Genomic DNA, 14,540 nt, shown 5'->3' with positions numbered 1-14,540 from the left:
ACTGGTGCTGGGGGGCGACTTTAATGTACCCCTCAACCCCGCGCAGGACACATCCACGGTCACCTCATCCACCCCGTACATGGCACTGAGGAGGATTAAAACGATCCTCCAGGGACTTCTCCTACACGACACATGGCGCGCCCTAAACCCTACAGGGAAGGACTATACATTCTACTCGTCACCCCACAACCGATACTCCCGACTCGACTATATAATGATTAGCCAGGAAGACTTGCCCAAGTTGACTTCTGCGTCCATCGAGCCCATGTTCTTGTCGGACCATCATCCGATCTCGGCGACACTGTCCCTCCCCCCTGCCACCCGCGTACGAGGGTATGGAGGCTGGACCCTTCCCTGCTCACGGACCCGGTCTTAGCTAAAGAACTGGAGGCGTCTCTCGAACAGTACTTTCGAGAAAACAGACCAGAGGACACGGCTCCCATCGTCAACTGGGAGGCCCATAAATGTGTGGTTCGGGGCCTTCTGATAGCTGCGGCCGCCAAACGGAATAAAGAACGGCGTAAACACTACGACGATCTGCTGGATAGGATTAGGAGACTGGAGGCCGCACACAAACGCTCACAAGCCTTAGCGACACTGCAGGACTTGAGCCAGGCTAGAGCCGAGCTCCTAGAGCTTATCGGTAAAACAATTAGACGAAACTACGCTCTGGCCAAAAAGTCCTTCTACGAGCACAGTGACAAAGCGGGCAAGATGCTGGCAAAAGCACTGCAATCCAAAAAAGCCAAAGCAACCGTCCACTCCCTGACTGACGAAAAGGGTTGTAAGATACACTCTACTCCCGATATTGCCAAGCTATTTGTTCGGAACCTGTACAACCTACCATCCCCGACCACGCCACAGACTCAGGCCTCCCGACAAGGATCTATCGATGACTTTTTGCGCCAATACGGCCCCAACAAGCTATCGGAGGCGGCTAAAACAGACCTGGATAGGCCCCTAGACTGCACAGAGGTGGGACTGGCCCTGAAACAACTTAAATCAGGCAAAAGCCCGGGCCCGGATGGGTTAACGGCGGAATATTATAAGACCTACGCGAGGATTCTGACACCCTTTTTCGTAGCGGCTTTCGCCTCCGTCACCAACACCCCTCCCCGAGATCTTCTGACTGCACACATAGTAGTGATTCCTAAACCCGATAAAGACCCTGCAGTAGTTACCAACTATAGACCCATATCGCTCCTCAATGTGGATCTCAAATGGTTTGCCAAGACGATCGCGAACAGGCTTCTCCCATACTTGCCCACACTCACCGATCGAGGCCAAGACGGTTTTGTCCCTGGCCATGAGGCCCGAGACAACACCATCACGGCTTTAAATATTCACCACTGGCTCACCTCCAACAAATCCCCGGGGTTCTTTCTATCACTCGACGCGGAGAAGGCGTTTGACAGGGTGGCGTGGGATTTTATGCAAGCGACTCTTAAAGCCACCAATCTCCCGCCGCTCATGTTACACTACATATCCCTGCTTTACGCGGGCCCCACAGCGAGGGTCAGCGTGAACGGCCACCTGTCAGACGCCTTCTCCATAGCGAACAGGACCCGTCAGGGGTGCCCCCTCTCCCCCCCTGATTTTTGTACTCACCCTCGAGCCCTTCCTGCGATGACTCAGATCCAACCCGACGATCAAGGGCATCGACATTAAGAATCGCACGTACAAACTTGCCACGTTCGCGGATGACATTCTCCTATTTCTTAGAGATCCCCTCACGACTATCCCTAATCTCATGATAGACTTGCAAGAGTTTAAGACCCTGTCCAATTTCCAAATCAACCTCTCCAAGTCATCTGCCCTAAACATTTCACTGCCCCGATCACTTTGTGACCTCTGCCAACTAAATTTCCCCTTTAAATGGAATGCCAAGGCCATTAAGTATCTAGGAATCCAACTCCACGCCTCCCTCTCGGACCTATACCCCCTTAACTACACCTCAATGCTTCAGGCTGTGGTACGCGACCTGAAGGGGTGGTCCCCGAAACCTTTGTCATGGTTCGGCAGGATCGCGGTAATCAAAATTAATGTTCTCCCCCGGCTACTGTATACCATGCAAGCGATCCCCATCAGGCTCCCCACGGCTTTCTTCTCATCCTACAGGTCAGCCTGCGCGGACTTCGTGTGGCATGGCACCCGCCCACGCTTAAGCTACGCGAGGCTCACGGTCCCGAAAATGCAGGGAGGCCTGGGACTCCCGGACCTACATAGATATCACCTGGCCTGTGGCCTCACTAGGATAGTTGACTGGGCTGCCAATGGGGAGAGGAAAAACTGGGTGGGGTTAGAACAGTCATTTTCCCCCATTCCACTGTCCCACCTGCCGTGGGTCTCACAGGCTAACACTCCGCCTGAATGCCAGGACCATCCCCTCATGCTTCCTTCCCTACGAGCCTTCCGTGAGGCATGCACCAAACACTGACTGTCGGACCGATGCGGCTCCTTGACCCCCCTAAGACTGAACCCCGACTTTCCGCCGGGCATGCACCCTACTTTCCTGTCTGACGGCTGGCCACATGAGATGGTGCAGGCGGGTCAGTTCTTTGTTTCGGGCAGACTACTGCTCCAGGCGGAACTGGCCGCCAAAACTAACAAGGAAGTGTTCCCATTTTGGACTTACCTTCAAATTTGACATTTCCTGGACAAGACGGCCCCCGAGCCCACAATGGTCTAGGCCCTGCTCCCCCTTCGAGAGCCTCTGCGCCAGCAAGGGACCACAGAGGCATCTGATTTCTGTCATCTATGGTCTCTTGTTCTCCACGCACTCCTCCAAAACTCATTGGGCCAACCAACAGTGGGAGAGTGACCTGGCACTCGACCTTACGGGGGAGGAATGGGAATCTATATACAGGCGGGCCCACAAGGGCTCAGTTAACGTCCAAACACAGGAGAACGCATACAAGCTCCTCTCCAGGTGGTACAAAACCCCGCTCAAACTTCACAGGATTGATCCCACACTACCGAAGGTCTGCTGGAGGTGCCACCTGGAGACGGGCTCCTTTCTCCACATTTGGTGGACATGCCTTACTCTCCAACCCTACTGGACGGAGGTCCACAAGCACATTACACACGTAACGACGGAAAATCTAGAATTCACGCCCGCGCAATTTCTCCTGCATCACGCCCATACGCTACCGAGGGGATATAATCGGTCCCTGGCTATGCACATGGTGAATGCCGCACGGATGTGCATCTCGCTAAAATGGCTCTCCCTGCACCCTCCTTCCCTCGCGGACTGGTTCCACCGAATCCAAAAGATAATGGAGATGGAGGACCTAATCCATCAGGCGTCTGACAACCCTACAAGGTTCAATGAGACATGGGCCTGTTGGAGGCACTTCATTTCAACGGGCGAATACCGGAAGGTGTGTCCTTGACAACCCCGACCTTGAGTCCCGGCTCCCCTTCACCCCCTGCAGAGCTGTGGCGGAGCACCCATCCCTTCCATCCTCCCCCCAAGTAGTAGGGCCCCCCCCCTGGCCGGAGCAATGACTATGACGATGGGCGATCACCTGTCTATCGTTAATTACCCTTAGCGGCAAACTACCCAGGGAATGACCGGTACGCCCACCTACCCCCATGGATACGCTTCGCCCGCATTGAGGCACACTGTAGTAGGCACACGAGGAGTTCAGAACCACTTCCTACCGGACCCCTGGCTCATTCGGTCTAATGGTTATTGCTGTTTATTGTATTTGATAATGCCCTCGGCCATTCGGCCTTACTCTCAAGTGTGTTGTTATCATTTTTCCTTCTCCTGTGTTATATGTAGCGGCTGCGCCCGCGAGTAGTAGCTTTGAGTGCACTTGTTACTGTTTGAAAACTCAATAAAAATCTCTGGAATAAAAAAAAAAAAAAAGAACCTCCTTTTATTATATAAAAAAAAACAATACTTCTAGTTATACACACTCACATAGTATTGTGCTGACATCCAGCACATAGTACTTGCATTAGCATTACACTACTGGCTTCTTGCAATCTAAAGCCACATCTGAAACCTCTGGCAGAATGATGTCAGCTCTGTCAGCTTCAGGGAGCGTTAGCTTTCGCCTTCCAGCATCTTCAGGGAACATTACCAACGGTAAAGCTCCCTGAAGACGCCAGAAGGTGAAATGCATAGGCGCAGGGCTTGCTTAGCTGACCCCATTCCAATGGAAGCTTGGAATGCAAGTAGCCAGTAGTGTAATACTAATGTGAGTACTATGTGGTGGATGTCAGCACAATACTATGTGAGTGTGTATACCTAATAGTATTGATTTTATTATAATTAAAAGTGCTCTTATGATTTGTTATTGTATAATTTGTGAGGTATCTGAAAAATAGTAGTATTTCTGTATTTCATATTTGAGAGGTATTTGCATAACAAGCACTTTAGAATTAATTAAGACCTGCATACATTTGCATATATGAGGAGAGTAGAGAGCTACAGATAAATGGGTACAACCTGTTAATGAAGATTTGATTTATCTCTGTGTATCACAGGGTTTGACAAATTTGCTTGGAATCTAGGAGCCAGCTAAAAAAGTTAGGAGCCAGAAAACGCACCCCGTCCCGATGAGCTTGTGCGCAGAAGCGAACACATACGTGAGCAGCGCCCGCATATGTAAACGGTGTTCAAACCGCACATGTGAGGTATCGCCGCGATTGGTAGAGCGAGAGCAATAATTCTAGCCCTAGACCTCCTCTGTAACTCAAAACATGCAACCTGTAGATTTTTTTAAACGTCGCCTATGAATATTTTAAAGGGTAAAAGTTTGTCGGCATTCCACGAGCGGACGCAATTTTGAAGCGTGACATGTTGGGTATGAATTTACTCAGCGTAACATTATCTTTCATAATATTAAAAAAAAAATGGGGATAACTTTACTGTTGTCTTATTTTTTAATTAAAAGAAGTGTAATTTTTTCACAAAAAAGTGCGCTTGTAAGACCTCTGCGCAAAAACGGCGTGACAGAAAGTATTGCAACAATCGCCATTTTATTCTCTAGGGTGTTAGGATAAAAAAAATATATAATGTTTGGGGGTTCTAATTAGAGGGAAGAAGATGGCAGTGAAAAATAGTGAAAAATTACATTAGAATTGCTGTTTAACTTGTAATGCTTAACTTGTAATACCAACGGCCACCACCAGATGGCGCCAGCTCACATCTGGTGGTAATAACTTGTAATACCAACGGCTCACCACCAGATGGCGCCAGCTCACAAAAAAAAACCTTCCAAGCCAAGTCGCCAGGACACTATTTCTAGTCGCCATGGCGACCTGGCGACCGGGATTTGTCGAGCCCTGCTGTATCACCTGGGGCTAACTCACTTCAATGGGTATATGTAAGTGTTTACAACCACTTTAAATATAGCATATACCCTGCTGGTGCTACTTTCCTACATTACTAGTTACTTTTACCTGAATAAGCAAAGTAGGAGTTCACTTTAAGGCCTCCATGTAAAACTAAGAGGTTGCGGAGAATGGACAAATAGAGATAAGTGTGTGCTGAGAGCAAGCAATGTTGATGATCACAGAAAATCACACTTTTTTTTTCTTAGAATTTTCTTAGAACTTTATTGAAATGTCACAAGTTACATTTCATTATGTTCTATTCACACATCGACATTGCGATTTTGTAGTTTGTGTTGCAGTCCACTGTTCTGAAAAAAAATATTGAATGTAGTACTTTTTTCTGCTGTGTCGTGCCTTCATAGGGAACAAGACTTTTCGTGCAGTCCCAGAACAGCTGGGATGAACAAACCCTAAATCATCACAGATGTAATATAATTTCGAATTATTATAAAAAAATGGAAAAAAGCCTCTTTGAAAATTCAATAGGGAGTTCATAGACGGGACAATTTCCGCATACAAACTATAGAATAATAATAAAAAAAACACTCTTTTTTGTGAAGTGGCATAATTACAATGGTACCACTTTATAAAAAGTAAATAAAAGAAAGGTCTGGTGTCACTGGTAACACACCTCTATCCCTAATAATACAGTAGAAACATCAATGTTGCCATTAGGACATTAAATGAGGTGTGCACAATTGGCTGATAAAATTAACAAATGTAAACACAGTAAAATATTTATTACAAAAATAGTCACACATGAAGAAAGTAACATAAACAAAGGTAAAAACCGATACAATATTGCACATAGTTAAAGATTTCATTGCATTTAAAGTACATGAGTATACATGACATCTATAACACAGGCGCGTTTTGCGAGATGTGGCTTTCTCTTCAGAGGTGGATGTATGTGGGATATATCTGAAAAATAATGATCAAAAAGTAATGTAACACATGAATAGATGGACAAATGGTAAAAGGGGCCTCACAGAAAAAAAAAGACCCCCCCATACTCACCAATCTGCAAAGCCTAGGTGCCTGTGGCTATGTTCACCAAGGATGGTAGCAATATATGCTAGGAAAGGGAGCTGAGGAAGCGGTGGCAACCAAAAAAATACTAACCAAGGAACAATGGGAAGGTGGACACACAGACGTATTTCAGCAGTTTCAAAAGCCAGTAAAATAAAAGGGAGTGAAAATCATATTATTTGAAAGTATAGAAAAAACAGGTATGGTCATTTTGGAAACAAAGATGTCTATGGGGAAAATGTATTAATATATTTAAACCAGCTCTAGGGACAAATCTTTAACTGGCCTTAGATATGACAAGGGGCATCAGATGTGTATGAAAGACAAAATATTTTACCAACATTAGTTTAGAAAAGGGTTTTCTTGCATCGAGAGCAGCATAGGCATGTGCAAGGGGTGTGCCAGGTGTGCCTGGGAACACCCCATGGCAATCTGTCATTGGCGGGCAGGTGACAGGTAAACCACAATCCTTTCTTGCCAGTCCTCAGAATCAGGGGTTGAATTTAGTGGAACCAATCTGTATTTTCCTCCTGCAGCAGCTGAGAGTAGGCTTTTCTTCCTCTCCCTTTTGTCAACATTCAGCTGCCACAGGAGGAAAATATAGGGGATCGGTACTAATATATGCCACCCCTCTTTTCCCTGTTCCTCTTCCTTCTGTTGACCGGGTGCCCCGGGTACACCATGTGCTCCCTTCCTCCCCCTTCCTCATATGTGTGGGCGCTTTAGGGTGCACACCCTAATGCAATAGGCTGTGCACACCTATGGAGAGAAGTTACACAGTGGAATACTTTACCCGTAAGGTACAAATAGCAAAACAATTACATACACATTAACTTGAAAAGGACTAAATGCTTTTTTTGAAAACAATATTATCCAGTTGTAATTATTAAGGTTAATAAAGCAATCTGATTACCTTTGGGGGCCAGGAAGTAATATATTTACGGATGTATGGCAAAATTGGCAACAGATGCCCACAGAGTTTTGATTTGCCTTCCTCTGGACAAAAATCTGTGAATCCTGAAGAATGAGGACTCCATATATATATATGGATATGTGTTATAGTGCTTACCTCAGCTAATGATCATTCTATAAGACTGTGCCTGTAACATGTCTTTGGTAAAAAAAAATCCCGTTAAGTGTATAATAATTGGTTAGTGTGATCACGGACAGATGATCATTAGGGGTTCGCAGCAGAACATGCGAACAGGCAAAAAAAATGTTCGAACATGCGAACATCGTTAAAGTCAAATGTGCAAAAAATCAAATGTGATCATTTTAAAGGTTAATATGCAAGTTATTGTTATTGCCCCAGGGAACATGTATCAATGCAAAAAAAAGGTTTAAAAAAGTTTTTTTTAGGAGCAGTGATTTTAATAATGCTTAAAGTAAAACAATAAAAGTGAAATATTTCTTTAAATTTCAGACCTGGGGTGTCTATAGTATGACTGTAAAGTAGCGCATGTTTCCCATGTTTATAACAGTCCCTGCACAAAATTACATTTCTAAAGGAAAAAAAGTCATTTAAAACTACTCGCGAATATAATGAATTGTCGGGTCCCGGCAATACAAATAAAAGTCATTGAAAAGTAAAAAATAAAAATGCATGGGGATCCCCCTAAATTCCATTACCATTACTCTTCAGGTCTGATATACATATTAAGGGGAACCCTATGTAAAAAAAAAAAAAAGGCGTGGGGTTCCCCCCAAAAATCCATACCAGACCCTTCAGGTCTGGTATGGATTTTAAGGGGAACCCTGTGTCATAATTAAAAAAAATGGTGCGGGGTTCCCCCAAAAATCTATAACAGGCCCTTATCCGAGCATGCAACCTGGCAGGCCGCAGGAAAGGGGGGGACGGGAAATGCGCCCCCCCCTCCTGAACCATACCAGGCCACATGCCCTCCACATGGGAAGGATGTCCCCATGTTGATGGGGACAAGGGCCTTATCCCCACAACCCTTGCCCGTTGGTTGTGGGGGTCTGCGGGCGTGGGGCTTATAACAAAGGAGACCCCCAAATCCCACCCCCTTTGTGAATTGGTAAGGAGTACATTGTACCCCTACCATTTCACCAAAAAAAGTGTGAAAATGTTAAAAATGACAGGAGATGGCTTGGGACAAGTCATTTAAAAAAAATATATATATAAACGATTCCAGTGATGTCAGTCTCGATGTCCAGCGGTGTTCTATTCTCCAGCGATGCTCTCTCCAGTGAGGAACAACGCAAGATCCTGCCCGCACCAAAGGCACCCGGCCAAATGACGTGCAAGCTGTTTGACAGCTCTTTTATAACTGAGCGGGGCCACCCATGATGGGGTCACACATCATGGGTGAAAACGGGCGAACAGCCAATGCTCGAGTCGAACTCATGTTTGACTCGAACATAAAGCTCATCCCTAATGATCATGTACAAATGCACGCAGGTGATCACCGACATATGAATGTTCCTGAACGTCGACTCAGAAGGAGAGAGCGCCCACCCGACCGAATATGTACAGTGGCCGGGTGGGATGTGGTTAAGCTCCTTGATGGGAAACTGCTGCAAATACATGGGCTCTAAATAACTGAATGGGTATCTGTTTGGTTATTTCCAAGCACCCTCAATCAGATATATTCTGTACTGTGATGCAGTTGTAAAAGGTCATGCAAGAAAATGTAGTTAGGGAGAAGATTCATAAGACAGCAATACAAGAAAGAAATGCAGGCTAAATTCCTGCAGGAGACACTGTTGGGCAAATGAGAAATAAGTGAGTCTTAAGATTGAAAAGATTAATCGAGATACATTAATATGTATGTGTGTATCAATTTCCCCTGACAGAAACAGTGAAATTTAGCAGTGGGTGGAGAATTGCATTAATGCCCTAGTAAAATGCATATTATTAGTGAAAATATCCCATCAGTGACAAAGTAAATATACCAACATCAATACTACAGTAATTATAACAGTTACAATGAATTCCCAGGTCTCATCAGCTTTTATTTCAAATGTGTTTTCTACAAAACTTTCCTTCTCATCTTGTTAACAGTCAAGTATGGCAGTAGCTCTGTGTGGAAGGAAATGTAGACAAGATGTAAGAAAATCTCTTATGCCGCGTACACACGATAATTTTTCGGCATGAAAAAAACAAAGTTTTAAAAAAAATTCATTTAAAATGATGGTGTATGGGCTTCACATAATTTTTCGGGTTCTGAAAAACGACAAATAAAAAATTCTAACATGCTGCATTTTTTAACGACGTTTTAAACAATGTCGTTTTTCGGGTTGTAAAAAATGATCGTGTGTGGGCTAAAACGATGATAAAAATCCACGCATGCTCAGAAGCAAGTTAGGAGACAAGAGCGCTCGTTCTAGTAAAACTACCATTCGTAATGGAGTAAGCACATTCATCACGCTGTAACAGACAGAAAAGCGCAAATCGTCTTTTACTAACACTAAATCAGCTAAAGCAGCCCCAAGTGTGGCGTCATCCGCATGGAACTTCCCCTTTATAGTGCCGTCGTCCGTGTTGTACATCAACGCGCTTTGCTAGAGCATTTTTTAAAAACGATAGTGTGTGGGCAACGTCGTTTTAATGATGAAGTTGGAAAAGGCGATGTTTTTTCTACGTGCCGAAAAACTTTGTTTTTTTCATGCCAAAAAATGATCGTCTGTACACGGCATTAGGCAAAAGTCCCACAACATTCAATCCAGAAATCAAAATATAACCTTATACACAATCAACTGTGTGCTGCTTAGTGTTCATAGCATTGTATACTTCCTTTACTTGGACTGAACAATGCAAACACATGCAAAGCTAATTTAGTCACAACAAATAAATAATGTGTAAATATATAAAAAACACTTTGAGTTATACTACTGGCTGGACTAGATGACTGTGGATTATCTATTTTCTGTTCTCACCTTAATGTCTTCATTTGCCTACTGGGCACTATTATCGTCCTGCCCATGCCAATTTTCAGCTTTCAGCGCTGTCAAACTATATGACATTGCGCAGTCATGTAACACTGTACCCATATTATATTTATGGTCGTTACCCTCTAACCGAGAGAGATGTGGATCACATAAACACGCGTCAAGACTTACAACATAAATAGACCTGAAGTGTGCCTTGGTGGTCTGGTCAGTATGCCAAGAAAAGGGGGCATACCCAAGGTAAGTAATGTGTAGTTAATTGAAGAAGGACATGCTGAGAAGTGCCCTGAAAAAGGGAAGGGCGGGAGGGTGTCGAATGCGATTGAATGCGCAGACTCACGGATATGAGGTGAGCTGGGAAGAGTCGGCCCAGTGACGTGTAGTACTGCACACTGAACCGACAAAGAGCATGTGTGAGTGGGCTGCTTAAATACCCTCCGGGCTCCTCCCATAAACTCAGGCCACCATACTGGCCTTCTTATTTATGGTCGTTACCCTCTAACCGAGAGAGATGTGGATCACATAAACACGCGTCAAGACTTACAACATAAATAGACCTGAAGTGTGCCTTGGTGGTCTGGTCAGTATGCCAAGAAAAGGGGGCAAAAGACTCAGATAGGGAAATAGTTTATATTGATTTCTTGTATTTATTGAGCCAGCTTGGTAAAGGCTTGTGCCATTCCTTCATGAGGATTTGGGATGTATGTGGCAAAACAAGGAGACTTCCATCAGCCTGGTATCTTGATTACGTAGTCTGGTACTCCCTGTTGGGAGGCAACTGAGGCTGCTCCAATTCGGAAAGAATGTCCAGAGAACTGACTGGGGTTTGAAGCACAAGTTACTTAGGAGGATTCTGACATGCTTGACACACTGGCTGACACTCAGGGAGCTGGTTTAGAAAGGGTAGCAACGAGCTACCCTCAGATTGGCTGGGTAGATGGAGCAGTAGTGGGTTGAGCACCGTCACTGGGCGTCAGGCTGAAACAGGTTGATGTCAACCCCAGGGGCCTGTTTGTTGCGTTTGCAGACTGTGAGAGTGTAGTGGTTCGAAAGCAAGTCGGGTGGCGTCGGAGCAGTGTGTGACTGCCGGAGCCGCTGACTAAATTCACTAGGTTGTAGGGAACCGTAGAAGGCCTGGTAGATGGCTGTTGGGTGACTAGACTGGGCAAAGCCCTAAACAGGGAACGAGTAAGGATTTTAGACATGTCCCTAAAGAGGGGACTCTTGAAAGCTAGGCGCTTGCCACTGACTACAGTGCTTCTGTATGCCCTGTAGGAGGGATTTGACTGCATGGGCTCAAGAATACTGACGGTTTACTGGGGTCCTGCAGGGACAGGAAATGCTGGATGTCATCTAGATATGGCGAGATAGTATTGAGAAATGGTCAGCTGCATGTGGCAATACGATATGAAGGCTAGGATGTGTCCAACGTTGCCTATTGCTGCTCCGGGGCAAGGGGCCAAAAATTTGCGATTAGTGTTCCAAGCAGTGCGATAGGCCTTCAGTGTGTTGCGTGCCAAGGAGTGGTTAATAAGTTGGATTGCGTTGGCGAGATGCGACTTCAGTCCATCGTCAGCAATGTCCATGGTGGGACAGGGATAGTTGTTGGGTCGGCTCCAGGCTCTTGCTGGAAAAAACATCCATTCCAAGGTTGGAATAGGAAAACGCATCAGCTGCTTTTTGCATTTGCCTGGAAAAGGTCTACATAAGATATTAACTGGTGACGGAGTGACAGCTGCGCGAGCCTGCGCAGGAAGTGATGGGGAGTGACTTAGATCTATCTTAATTGATGATGTCGGCTGTGGCCTGATTGTCTGTGGTGAAGAACAGTGTCTGTCCTGTTCAAGTGTGGACCCAGACCTGGGCAGCTGCCACGATGGGGTGCAGCACGAGGCGTGATGAAGACTGGGTGAAGCAAAAATTTAAGAGAATTTCTGGGGGCCAAGTTTTGGAGAACCAGTGGCGGCCTAAAAATGGCTGCAAAAGCCTTTGGTGGCTCGGCTGACACTGCCGGGATGAAGATTGAAATTATGTTCTATCAGGTGGGGAAGTTGTCCCACATAGCTAAGTCTGCTACTGATGCTTGGTCTAGTTTGAGAACTTGGACTGGATCTTGCATTGGTGTGAGAAAATCAAGACAATACACAGGTGCTCAACAAGACGATATACATGCACTCGCAGGCCAACGTGCACTCGCAGGCCAACGTGCACTTGCTGGTGCTGGATGAAAACCTGAACTAACCGCAGGGAAAAAACTGAGAAAAGATGAGTGGCCCGCGTGCCACTGAAGATGAATGGCCAACTGGGTGCCACTGTGTGTTTGTGTGGCTGATTGTTTGTCACTGAGGTGTGTTTGCAAGTTTAGTTTGTATTCGGGTTTGCACGTAGGTGCGTGCCGCTACGTGTTTTATACTACTGCAGACAATATTGTGCGGTTGCAAGGGTGTCAGTGAGTGTCAGGTTGCTGGGACGATATTGTGTGGTGGCAGGGGCCTTGAGTATGAAGGTTTGATGGTATTGGTGGTTGCAAGGGTCTCAGTCTGGTTTGCTGAGACGATATTGTGTGGTTGCAAAGGTCTCGATGATTATGAGGTTTGTTTTGAGATGGCATGGTGTGGTTGCACAGGTCTCAACAAGTGAGGGGTTGCTGAGACGATCTTGCGTTTTGCAATGGTCTCAAATGAGTGTCGGCCGCTGAGACAACTTTGTATGGCTGCAAGGGTCTAAATGGGTGTCAGGTTGCGGAGACGATATTGCATTTGCAATGGTCTCAAATGAGTGTCAGGTTGCTAAGATGACTTTGTATGGCTGCAAAGGTCTGAACGGGTGTCAGGTTGCTGAGATGAGATTGTGTGGTTGCAAAGGTCTAGAAGGGTGTGAGGTAGCTGAGATGATATTACATTTAGCAAGGGTCTCAAATGAGTGTCAAGTTGCTGAGACAATATTCCCCTTTATTTTTTTATTTTTTTTATGAAAATGACTGTGAATGAAACGCTGGTAAACATGAGTTACCGCATCTGGCAGTGTTTACAAGCTGTTACAGGCATTGGCGTTTCGAATGCCTCTGAACATCCGTCTGAACCCATTTTTTTTTTTTTTTTTTTTACCAACAGCAGTGTACATGAGGCCAAAGATGATTTGTCTGGCTGCAAGGGTCTCAATGAATGCCAGGTTGCTGGGGCGAGACTGTATGGTCACAAAGGTCTTTGACGAGTGGGAGGTTGCTCAAGACAGTATTGCGTGGTTGCAAGGGTCTCGATGAGTGTGGCGCTGCTGAGACGGTATTGTGTTTGCAAGGGACTCAACAATGGTGTGAGGCTGCTGAGACGGTATTGCGTGGTTGCAAGAGTCTTGATGAGTGTGGGGCTGCTGAGACGGTATTGTGTTTGCAAGGGTCTGAACTATGGTGTGAGGCTGCTGAGACGGTATTCCGTGGTTGCAAGGGCCTTGATGAGTGTGGGGCTGCTGAGACGGTATTGCGTTTGCAAGGGTCTGAACTATGGTGTGAGGCTGCTGAGACGGTATTCCGTGGTTGCAAGGGCCTTGATGAGTGTGGGGCTGCTGAGACGGTATTGCGTTTGCAAGGGTCTGAACTATGGTGTAAGGCTGCTGAGACGGTATTGTGTGGTTGCAAGGGTCTTGATGAGTGTAGGGCTGCTGAGACGGTATTGCGTTTGCATGGGTCTCAACAATGGTGTGAGGCTACTGAGATGGTATTGTGTGGTTGCAAGAGTCTTGATGAGTGTAGGGCTGCTGAGACGGTATTGCGTTTGCAAGGATCTCAACAATGGTGTGAGGCTGCTGAGACGATTTTGCATGGCTGCAATGATCTCAACAGGTGTCAGGTTGCTGGGCTGAGATTGTGTGGTGACAATTAATTTTTTTCTGCTTTTTTTTTTTTTTTATATATTTTTTTTTTTTTTGCGTTTTGTAAGGGTCATGTGTTGCAAGGGTCTTAACAAGGGTGTCAGGCTGCTGAGACAATTTTGTGTGCTTGCAAGAGTCTCCATGAGTGTGGGGCTGCTGACACGGTATTGCGTTTGCAAGGGTCTCAACAAGGGTGTCAGGCTGCGGAGACAAATTTTGCGTGCTTGCAAGAGTCTCCATGAGTGTGGGGCTGCTGACACGGTATTGCGTTTGCAAGGGTCTCAACAAGGGTGTCAGGCTGCGGAGACAAATTTTGCGTGCTTGCAAGAGTCTCCATGAGTGTGGGGCTGCTGAGACGGTATTGCGTTTGCAAGGGTGTCAGG

The sequence above is a fragment of the Rana temporaria genome, chromosome 2 (genome assembly GCF_905171775.1).
Source record: "Rana temporaria chromosome 2, aRanTem1.1, whole genome shotgun sequence".
Lineage (NCBI taxonomy): Eukaryota > Metazoa > Chordata > Amphibia > Anura > Ranidae > Rana > Rana temporaria.
The sequence above is the reverse complement of the archived record's forward strand: the minus strand, read 5'-3'. Positions refer to the sequence as shown.